The sequence below is a fragment of the Papaver somniferum genome, chromosome 9, assembly GCF_003573695.1.
Source record: "Papaver somniferum cultivar HN1 chromosome 9, ASM357369v1, whole genome shotgun sequence".
Taxonomy (NCBI): domain Eukaryota; kingdom Viridiplantae; phylum Streptophyta; class Magnoliopsida; order Ranunculales; family Papaveraceae; genus Papaver; species Papaver somniferum.
The window spans coordinates 133049427-133061905 of record NC_039366.1 but is presented as its reverse complement, the minus strand read 5'-3'; the positions used below and the strand labels follow the sequence as shown (position 1 = coordinate 133061905).

General features: G+C 42.7%; 1 long non-coding RNA gene across 1 annotated transcript; it reads left to right on the top strand.

Moving 5' to 3' along the window:
* The first annotated feature begins 9980 nt into the window (after positions 1-9980).
* Positions 9981-11946, top strand: LOC113313185. Its single transcript, XR_003341745.1, has 3 exons — positions 9981-10283; positions 11034-11122; positions 11232-11946. It is a non-coding gene; the product is annotated as an uncharacterized LOC113313185 (long non-coding RNA).
* Positions 11947-12479: the final 533 nt, after the last annotated feature.

The following is a 12479-nucleotide window of genomic DNA, read 5'->3' as shown; positions in this document are numbered from 1 at the left end:
GGATATTACTGGCCAACAATGATACGAGACGCTGCAAGAATGTCACGAAGATGCGAAGAATGCCAGCGTTTCGCCAAAAAAATCCACGCACCAGCAACAATGTTAAACCCAGTAGACACCCTTGGCCATTCTCAAAATGGGGCATAGACATCGTGGGTCCCCTAATCGAAGGATCAGGGGAAGAGAAGATTCTTGATAGTGGCCACGGACTATTTCAGCAAATGGGTAGAGGCTAAAGCCCTGGCAAGCATTCGAGACGCAGATGTCTTCACATTCATTTTTCAAAACATCATTTGCAGGTTTGGCATACCAGCTGAGATCTGACAATGGCAAGCAATTCCAGGGAAAAAACATCGACTTACTCTTCGATACTTTCAAAATTCGAAAGAACAAGTCAACACCAATTTACCCTCAAAGCAATGGTCAGGCAGAAGCCACAAACAAAACCCTCGCACTCATCCTCAAAAAGCAGTTGGACGAATACAAGAAGCGTTGGTGTGAGCAACTACACAACGTTTTGTGGGCTTATAGGACAACTCGAAGATCAGCCACGGGAGAATCCCCATTCTTACTCACCTATGGAGCCGAAGCTATTATCCCAACAGAAATAATCATGCCAACTACGAAGACTGAAGCATGGGAAAAGAACCTCACAGCGGACATGATGTTGGAAAGGTTGGATGATCTAGAAGAAGGAGGGAGGCAGCACTACAAAAAATGGAAAACTATCAAAGGAAACTAGCAAGGGAGTATAATAAGAGGGTTAAGCTTAGAAATTTCGTAGAAGGGCAGTATGTGCTGAGGACCATTCCCCAATACCAACGAGAAAAGAAGTGGGGAAAATTAGCACCAACATGGGGGGGACCCTTCGTCATACATGATGTTGCAGGAAATGGGTCTTATTATCTGCGCAACCTAAAAGGGGAGATCCTCAAACACCCATGGAATGCAAAATATCTCAAGCCATATACCCGTAGAGGGCAACGCAGACCTGCATCTACGTGAAGAGCACAGAAGAAGAAAACGACGCTTGCGATCGACATGTTTCTATCTCTGAGAGAGGAATAGCAAACCTCAACCTATCAATCAAGCAAACTTTTGGCAAAAAATAGGCAATACATGGAGCAACATATAACAAGACGACTGCGTGTAAATATAACACCTCACGAGAACCCTACACCTGTAAATACAGCCTCCGCGTCAATACTTCATCCTTTTTTTACTATTTACTACCTCAGAGGTTCCATCAATGGAATTCTTCTAAATGTAACTCAACAAACTGAATAGACACTTTAACCCTCTTTCACCCGTGGACGTAGACACTCTGCTGTCGAACCACGTAAACACTGTGTTAATTGTTTCTATTTTACTTGGGGAAAGTAGTCACCTACAATCTCTCGGGACTCCCCTATCAGCGTCTATAAGTGTAGGACCATGGGGAAGGCATCCAGCAGAAAGAGATACCCAACCAATCTTATGGCAGCGGGTTGACGGAATGAACGTACATTCCAAACAACTCATATCCTAGAACGCTGCCCCGACCCCCACCGTCTGGGAATCCTCTGGCCCAGGATTAGCCAGCGGGGTGACAGGTCTCAAGACGTTCACGAAGATACACATATCTTCGGGTTCGCACTCAAACACTTCACTTACACTTATGGCAGCGGGTCGACGGAATGAACGTACATTCCAAACAACTCATATCCTAGAACGCTGCCCCGACCCCCACCGTCTGGGAATCCTCTGCCCAGGATTAGCCAGCGGGGTGACAGGTCTCAAGACGTTCACGAAGAGACACACATCTTCGGGTTCGCACCCAAACACTTCACTATCCCTGGTTACAGTCGGTTATATTCCAAATTAACCATAACAATTATCAATTCATTAAAAGTTGATTACAGGCTTGGCAATGGTACGCGGAAACAAGAAAATACAAAAGGAATCTCACGAAGCCTCATAATCAACAAAGATCAACTCTCTACAAAAATCTACTCGGATGATTCAACCCCACCAGCAGGTTTAGCAATCTTCCCCTTCTGCGTTGAAGGTACGCTCCCACCCGAGGAAGGGCCTGAAGAACCAGATGTAGGGGGAGGGGGTTTCTCACGGCGCGGATAGCTCTGATAAGGCCATGCTCGGTCTTCAGATCATACTCAATGCTATCCAGAATTTTGTTGGTCTCTTCCACTAGTTGACACCGAGCCTTGTACGCAATAACAGTATTCATCATCTCAGCCTTTGACAACAACGAGGAAAGGCGACTCACTTCCTTCGAAGCGGCTTGGGCAGCCTCGTCCCTTGCTGTAGCTAAACCTTTATGATAATTAATCTGACTTTCCTGATGCACTAATTGAGATTGAGCCTCCGCAAGCTCTTCATTTGCAGTACGAAGCTGTCCCTGGAGCTCTGCAAGGAAAAGAAAAACGCAGATGGTTAGGTCCAGGAAATTGCAGAATCACACTCGATAATATAAGCATATACCTTCGACTCTCGCCGAAGCTATTTCATATTCGTTAAACAGCAGCATCACGGGCTTCACCAAGAAAATCATACTCATCTGACAACTTCTTATAATCCGCTTGAAGGGTTGAAAGGGCGTACTGACTCGCATCTAATTCTACCTGTTTCATTGAATCCAAGTGACGAAGATGATTGACCTCATTGTTTAAACCCTCCAGACCCTTGTTGAGCCGATACATATTTACTTCAAGATTCCTCTCAGCCTCAGCTTGGCGTACCACATCAGCCCTAGACGCAGCTAAAGCTTTGCTGAGAGCACCAGCCTCAGCCCTAGCGTCATCTCTCTCCCTAGCAAGACGCTGAAGGTAATCTTTAACATCAGAGTCTGAGAAGAACGAGCTTGACGCAATTCTTCTTCCAAGAGATTGATTTTAGCTTCCAATGATGAGACTGTTCTCGGGATTCACGAAGATTATCACGCGTCCACAACAACGTTCCATCAAACAAACGACGATCATTGTTATATTGGTTCTGCAAATCAATCATTTGGACTGCCTGACCCGCCACTTCTCTGCCAGAGCATTATGTTCATCGGCACGAGCATTCCACTTATCAGCCTCGCTCTTTATCTTCTCTACCAACTCTGCGATGCGAGATTTCTGACGCTGCCGCTCTTTCCGAAGCCATACTAACTCAGGAACTCCACCCACTGAAGATAGGGTGGGGGAGGGAGACTCAGACAGAACACTAATTACGGTAAAGGACAACAGCAAGGAAGAGAAAGATAATCAAACCTGTAACAGCCGAAGAATTCTTCTTGGCCTCCTCCAATTCACTACGAACCATAGCAAGATCCATACGAAGCTTCTCCTCCTCCTTGCCTATTTGCTCCTTAGCCTTGAGGAGACTCTTCAACTCACATATCTCCCTATCCCTATCAGCGATGACAGTCTCAGCCGCAGTAACTCTTCCCGAAGACGAAGCTTAGCCTCCAACTTAAGGGATTTGGCCTTAAAAAACTGGTACAACATGTGATTGCAATGCTCACTCCTCATCATCTGCGAATCAGAAGATTAGAACACCCTGACTCTAAAAATTGCTAAAAACTGATACCAGGCAAAATGATAAGAGAACTCACCTCTAACATCCGTTGTTGGGGAAATCCATACTGATACCCATCAGCCAACGCCATCATATCAGCAACAGTCGAGGGAGCATCGACTACTAGAGCAGCCTCCGAGGCCCGAAGATTCTTATCCCACGCTACTGCAACCTGGTCCTCGGGAGACAATTGCATCATCTTACGGGTATAGGCATCAGAGTTCTTCTCACCCTCCACCACAGGGCTGGATTGGGTACGAACATCAAGTTCTTCTTCTTAAACCAAGCTAAGATGGCATCATCACCCTCCAGGATCAGTGACTGAGGAAAATCATCTCCAGAGACCCAACCGAGGCCTTACCCATGTCCGTGAATTTAGCACCCGAAGAGTTCGAGGCTACTCTTGCGTCCAAATCTGGAAGGTCTCTAGCACCGCTCCCCTCTGGAACATCACTAGCATCCACGACTCCCTTACCCTTCCCGTCCACCTTGTTAGAATTACCAAGCACATCCCAATCATCGTTGGGGGAAAGCAGGTTGAACTCAGAAGCCAGGCCCAGGGCAGCGTTTATGTCAAAACCATCCTCCGCAGAATAAATCCGACCAAAGGAAAACTCCTGAGACATAGCAGGAATTTCACCACCAGCACCAGCATCAGCAAACCCTCCCCCCCCCCCCCCCAACCCCCCCGCCCCCCCGCGGATTAACTTCGGCACCAGCATCATAACACCCTGCGGGATTAATCTCACCACCAATACCGCCGCCACCGGCGGTAGTATTCCCTTCAACAAATTCATCAACATCATGACCGGGAGGGGATGTATCAGTACGCTCTTCTATGTCAGACACATCTTCATCCTCGCCAAGCTCAGTCACAAGACTGTTAACTTCTTCATAAACCTCCGCCTCCTCGATTGTTGCGGTGGTGGACTGCTTGGGATTTATCCTCCTCTTCTTCGTCTCCTAAAAAGACAAGGCATAAGAATAAAAATCCCTAACTTTGAAAAGAATTAAAACTGCCTCAAATAAAGGACAAGGCATATAGAAATCTTACCTTGACAACCGCAGTATTCTTCGCCTGAAGATCAGCATCAGAACTCTCTTCGTCATCTCCATCAACAACATCGAGGGCATATTGGAAATTCATGCCCTCAAAATTCAAGTGCCAAGGACGGAAATTCCCATAACGAGTAGGAGGAGCCGTACGTATCTGGCTATCTGCGGTAGGACGCCATCCTTGCGGACCTGGAACCCACCCCCAAGCCCAGGGACCAACAACCTCAATAACAGTTGCGTGCCATTCATAGTCATGAGCATGCTTGATCCGCTCACGAGTAGGAAACACCAGTTTGTTAGTAGAATTCTCTGTACCCTGGACGTACTTCACCTTAGCACCACTTACTTCACTCAGAAGGCGTATCTCACCACGATGAGCGACAATATTCCGAAGACTCACACTCCACGGTTTACGATTCCTACTGTTAACATAGTCACCGAAAGACTTGTTAAAATTCTCGGGCGTATACCACTCCCTTTCCTCAGGGTTGGGAACATAAAGAGTCATCATTGTCTCTCCTTTGCTCCGAAGATAACACTCCCTCAGTGCACGAAGATAATTCCCATGAAGTTGGGAAATAGAGCGACAGTGTGTGTTCTTCGAAGAACCCTCTCGACCAGCCAGCACATCATAATAAAAAGAATCCCCAGACTTGTACAAAGGCAACATAAGACCCACTTCAAAGACCCCCACCGTGGTCAGCATATGAAATTCATCAAACTTATATGTCGATATCATCTCATAAGTAATATCATTATCAGCAGCGTGAAAACGAACATCGAACAGTTGAAGACCATGTTTTTCCATGAAAACCTCCAGATCAATATGTTTGAAGGTCACTTTCTTCTCCCCAACAGCGACGCTGCGTATCTCCTGAGAAATATCCTCCTCCTCCACGGGATCAGGCGCAGAATCCTTCGAAGGGTTTCTATCGGAAGCTTTTCTCTTAGGCTGAACCTTAGATGCATCAGTCTTCGAAATCACTTCTTTCGAAGACCTCCCCTTGGGTTGAGACACTGGAGGGGGAGGTAAAGGATGTTGGTGAGACGCGGAAGGAGGCGCCACTGATCGAAGAGGTAGGACATCCCGCGTTCTCTTAGGATCATCACGCGGATTAGCTGAGGGACGAGAAACAACATACCGAGAGCCAGGAGTCTCTTTTGGCCGGTCCCCCTTCTGCGTATTCCCTCTATCCGACTCACTCCTCTTAGAAGTTAAGCGCCTCTGACCAGAAGAAGACGAAACACTATGAACGTGGAGAAACATCAGGATCCCTACGCGGAGGAGATCTACACGGACTAGGCGGTGGAGTTTGATAAGAAACCCGCGGATGATCAGCCATGTCTGCGTAGTACACAAACAAGCTTCAGATTTCCGAGGATACAAAACGAAAATAAAAAAAACCCAATTTCACCCAGTTCTTCATAATCATGAACCAGATGGAAAATAAGAACAAAACCTAAATAAAAAGAGGAAATAACAAATAGGGGCAACCATCCACGAAGGACGATATCATTACTGTTTATAATGACGAACAGGGGCAATCATACACGCATCTATATATATGCTCTTCATCACAAACACATATAGCAACAACAGAAAACGAATATATTTTTCAAAAGATAATCATACACAGTAGAACCACTTACCTATAAAGGAAAAATCAGGGTCGTAAAGAAAGCTTCGAGGAACAACAACAACAGCAGAAAAGCTCCGAGGAACGACAACAGCAGCAACAACAAAGACAAAAACAACAGCAGCATCAACAACAATTAATAACAAGGAAACAAAAGCAGAAAACAAAAGTTCTGAGGAAAGAGAAGGAATGAAATTTATGACTAGAGAATTTTCATATTCCTTCTCATATATATATACAAAGAGAAATAAAACCGCCCCACTACCCAAGAAGAAGTTATTGCAAATAGTGGGGAACGTGCCCTAAAATCTAGGAAAATAATAAAGAGAAGATGAAGAGAGTAACACGTTTTTTCTTCCCACTTCGACTAACCGCCCAGTAGGATGAAAAGGGGCAAATTGTAGGTACACATTTCATCTTCCGCCACGTGTCCACAAAGACACACGTGGAGGACATGCAGCTGAGAACATCAAGATATGATATCACACGTGGACAGTCAAGAGACGCGCCTTATCAAGATAGTGACGCCACCCACCAGATCCAACGGTAGGGGATCGAGGAAGACGGAAATACTAGAACACTGTGAAGCACTGAAGGATAACCCGAGATTCACTTTATCCTATCCCCAGAAAGATCTAAGATCTACGGCTGGGGATAGTCAGATTGACACAGACAAGACAGGGCAGAGGACAGCTGTCTACCGCGGACAGACATCTCAACTACCCGTATTAAATACCCTCAAACAACATACGTGTCAGTCAGCCTGTGGAGAAAGCGCAGATAGCGCTGAATATTCAAACGGAACACGCAGAGAGAATCAAGAACACGAAGACCTCTGCGTAAGTGGCACAAGAGGATAAGGTTACAACGGGCTTCAGAAGTGGACCCCACATAACCACCTTATAAATACCCCTCTCTCCCAAGTGAGAGGGGGGGGGGGGGAACATAGAGAAGAGGAGAGAGACAGAGAAATAAAGAGTGTAAGTGAGGTTCCTCCTGCTACGCAGGCTTATATTAGTCTCAAAGTCATTCGACTATTTCGGTAATCCCCACCATATAATGAAAAACCCAATCTCGGAGACAGGGTGAGAATCATATAAGTTAATCGTTTCGTTTATGTTCATACATCCATACTTTATATATTCAATTCGTTACTTATAACATATCATGTTCGTACATTTTATACTTCGTCCATTATTTATCTTCTTGTATGAGCTAAGGACAATGATTTTAATTGATGAGACGAGGAAGAATATTAGAACTCTGAGTCAAGGATTCGACATAACCAATCCGTTCCCTTCAGGCGCAGCCTATTTATTGTATTGCCACGAGTCTGCGCGCATTGTTTGTGAATACTCAGAGGACTTTGATCTGCGAGTTCACATAGATAAAGCCCATAAATAACGAAAGAAAGAAGATAAAATAACACGCTTTTTTCCCTCTCCCACGGTATTTAAAAGATAAAATATAGAAATAACCCATCGCCATTGTCAATGATCGATTGAGAGACCTAACATTTTAACTGGGGTCGAAAATAGTTATGGTTAGATATAGCATGGCCAGATTTAGGGTTATAATGAGATAAGTCGTGCAAAGCTAATAATATTGGTTGTTATGGTCCGAGGTATGATTTTAGCCGTCCATCCTAGAGATAATCCTAGCCAACCTTTTTCGATCATAGACACCACCTTTCCTTAGATTGATGACAAAGGTCAACTAAGAATGCACTAAGTTGATTCATGTTTGCAACACCGTCCATTACCACAAGGCTGCTAATGGGGTACCAATTTTCTTGGGAGTGTACCAACCCCAAGGAAAATTATGTTTTGTCTTATTAGCATTTGGTACACCCCCAAACAAAATCAGTCCCCCTATTAACAATCTTGCACTCATTGCATCGCTGTCTCACATCAGACGTTGAGTTAACCAGCGTCCCGGTTCACGCACAACATATATGCACGTGCAAACCATGTGTATCTTATAATAGAGCCCAAGACTCAAATGTTATTTTAGTGAACGACTGCGTTCTTCATAGGGAAAAATATCATTTGGTCCTCTTTTAGGTGGGCCCATGTCTGTTTGGTCCTTTAGTCAAACGCCTTTACTGTTTGGTCGATAATTATTTAAAAATATTAAACTGACAAAAATACCCTTACGTGTTAATTTTTATTTATTTTCTTATAGCAGTTCACTCCAGAAATGAAGTCCATACAAAAACCTAAAAAGAAAACAGACTTCATTCTAGAAATGAAGTCCATACAAAAACCTTAAAAAACACTGCATACAAAAACCTAAGAAAACAGACTTCATTCCAGAAATGAAGTCCATATAAAAACCTAAAAAAACAGACTTCATTCCAGAAATGAAGTCCATACAACAACCTAAATAAGCAAACTTCATTCCAGAAATGAACTCCATATAAAAAACCTAAATAAACAGACTTCATTCCAGAAATGAACTCCATACAAAAACCTAAACAAACAGACTTCATCCCAGAAATGAACTCCACACAAAAACCTAAAAAAACAGAGTTCATTCCAGAAATGAACTCCATATAAAAACAGAATTCATTTCTGGAATGAACTCCATATAAAAGCAGAGTTCATTTAAGGAATGAACTGCAACATCATCATCTTCATCGTCTTCAACAACAGCAGCAACATCTTCGTCTTCAAAAACACCACCGTCTTCATCATCAACGGTGGTAACACTAGCAGATCTTTATCTTCTTCATCTTCATCTTCATCTTCATCATCAAAATCAAAATTAACACCGTTGTCTTCATCGTCAACAGCAACAACAACAACAACGTATCTTCATCTTCTTCATCATCTTCATCATCAACAGCAGCAGAAAAAAGAAAAAAACCTTAAAAAAATCGTATTCAACAGTACCAACATCATCGTATTCATCGTCTACAACTACCGATCTAAATATCTAAATCGATTTTCACCTTCATCACCATCGTTTACAGCAGCAGGAAGAAAAGAGAAGAAAAAAGATGGAGACGCCATTAACAGGAGGAAAAAGAAGAAGAAACAAAAAGAGAGAGAGAGAGAGATTAGATCTGGAAAGATGAGAGAAAAAGTAAATCCGAGAATGATTTATTCTCTCTTACTTTTTGACTATATATATGGTCCTTATCCAAAAGGGTATTTCTGCCACTACAAGGTGACATTTACATCATCCATGACATCAGTCTAGGACCAAACAATAATTTTTAAGACCAAACTATAATTTATATTACCAAATAGGATCAAACAGACATTTGACTAGATCAAATGGACTAGATTCTCTCTAATATATTATTTGGGCAAATTAAAAAACGGTCGTAATATTAAGACCCGGTTTGCAAATTGATCACACTGCTACAATCCATTAACAAAACAGTCCTACTTCCGTTAGTTTCAGAGTTATGTCACTGGGTCCCACCAGTTCCGAGTTAAATGAACTCGTAAAGTTACGAGTTTGTCCTTAACCTAACCACAATAGATCTAACACCGTACATCTTACAAGTATTCATCTCGAGGAAGAGTTATACGGCCAGGATTAGAATTCGTGATCAAATTACTGTTATATCATTGACCTAATGATATTAGATCTAACACCATAATCTTACGATTGATGCATCTCGAGATGATACGGACGGACAGGATTGGTCATAACAAGACTCGAATCTATAACAGTTAGGGTTCAAGCAAAACGTTTTCATTTTCTTCTCAACTGTATCTCTCTCTAAACTCTCTGCAGAAACGGCGACCACCCAAAAACTTCAGATTTCATGTGGTTTTTATCGCAAACTTGAGAGGATCGGTCATTAAAGAGGAACAAATTAAGTTGAAGACTGTTGCGGATGTTGATGAAGATTTGAGGGCGTTATTGATGTGTAATCAAACAGATTTAGGGTTTCTGAAATTGTTGAATTATGAGGAATTGATAGTGATAATGGGTACGGGTGATCTAAGAACAAAAAGGGTTGATATTAGTTTAAAGATGTGAATCTGTTCTGCTGATAAAGAATCGAAACAGGTAATTTAGGGTTTTCTTTCAGTTAAATCTGTTTTTCGTAGATTTGTGTACGTTGAAGCTCAGTTGTTTTTGCTGTTAATTAGGGTAGAAGGGGTTGTACAAGGCTTAATTTTGGTTTTTGTCTCTAGGAATTTGAGTTTCACAGGTTAGGGTTTCAATGAATTAAAATGCAAATTAGGGTTTTCGGAAGAGATTCTGAAATTGAGGAGAACAAAAGAATTCAGAAAATGTTTGTATATGGAATTGAGTTGTGGGAGAAGAGTATGAACTGGGTCTGGTGTTGCTATTGCATGTAGTGGGGAAATTGTGAGATTGCAGGGATATGATAATGGTGATGAATCTGTCCATAGAAGGGTCATGGTTGGGGGTCTGCTGCAAAGAAGAGATGACGCTGGTAGTAGATTTTTCCCTAATTTGTTGTTGTTGGTGGATTGGAGGAATTTGAATGCTTTGCAGGTATTGATGGATAGGGGTTTGTTGGTGGATCTGAGATATGTTCGGTTGATTCAAATGGGTTTTTCGCAGACATAACGAGGCTGGTAATCACAAACCCATGATGATGTGTTTACTGTTGCAGTGCAGGTCATAAGGACTATATGAATGTACTAGGTTTACAATGAAATGGTGGATGTTCATTGATGGCTTTGAGCTGAGAAGATACAGGCATGTGGTGCACTGAATGTACTAGGTTTACAATGAATTGGTTGCTTTCTGATTCGAATTGCAGTTAATTGGTTTCTCTCTGTGCAGGAGGTTGCTGGTGAAAATAGTCAGAGCATACATCTGGTGTGACCACATTGAGGAGTGTAACAAAAGTTCAGGAGTTCGTTGTTAGCAGGGTAATGAATCAAACCTTGGTTTGATGTTTTTATTTCAAATTTCGTGTTGGTTCCTGTTTTTTGGGTTGTGGGTTATACAGTTGGGTTGTATTAATGTTTTTTACAACAGGCGGAGGGGAACGATGATGGTAGCAATGCTGATGCCTAGGAGGTTGGTCGAGAATATGGAGACACGAGCATAACAGAAGGAGCTCAGATTTATGGCGAGCTCGAAGAAGGAAACGGGTATAGAAGTGTAAGCCACCATCTAAAACCACCAGCCACCACCATTGTTTTTCCCAAACCATCTTGCATCTCTACTAGCATACCACCAAATCCATACCACCATTCCAGTGCATATCCCATACCACCAGTTCACATCAGTTTCAACACTTTATAAACGTTCACAACCTCAACAGCAGTCAGGGTACACCACTTACGGCTCAATTTTGACAACCACAACAAATCCTCACCAGCTTGCAGCAAACTGCAACACTAAGAACGACTTGTCAGCAGATTCCACATCAGTAGATTCCACGTCAGCATCTACCACTTGTTAGAGTTGGCCCGTCGTAAGGTGCCACATGTTAGTGTTTGTACACGTCAGCAGCTTTCACGTGTTAGAGTTTAACCATGGTTAATAGTAGCTGGAGTTAATAAGAGGGTATTTTGGTGATAATTAACACCGTTTTCTTGCCCAAATAGTTATTTCGGACGGAACATGACTATTTTGTAAGCCAATTTCAAAAGTGTGATCATTTTGTAACCGAATTAGAAAAAGTAGGACCATTTTGTAATTGACCCTATATTATTCATATGACCTAATGGTATTTCCTACTTCTTCATATGTGCAACTTATTATAATTTAGTCTTATCTCGTTGTGCTTCACCTTTGGAAATACCAAATTTCTTTGGTATTTAGTATGGTATTTGGTTCGTCTCATGACCGTGGACACTCTAAGTCCACAATACACGAATAGAAGTCCCTTTTTTCAGCTTTACCTAAATACCTTAGGCATCGTGTATTTACATCCCCAGATTGGCGAACGATACAGTCGGTGCTGTCGCTCAGACCTGGCAACGAGCCAGGTTATGGTCAACCTTTGAAGGGTTTGACAGGTTACGGGTTCATTATGACCAATCCTAGCCGGGACCGTTCCACCTTACAAGTTCATTTGGCTAACCCTAACCGTAGGCAGGATATCCCGACGGGTTGGAACTAAAAATTAACGGTCAACGACAGAAAAAGTTTAGTAAAGCAAAAAAATTATTGTGGATACTGAGGATCGGACCTCACACATCACTATTTATTGTGAATACAAGTCCGTTTTTGCAGCTCTACCTAACAACCTTAGGTATCGTGCATTTACATCCCCGT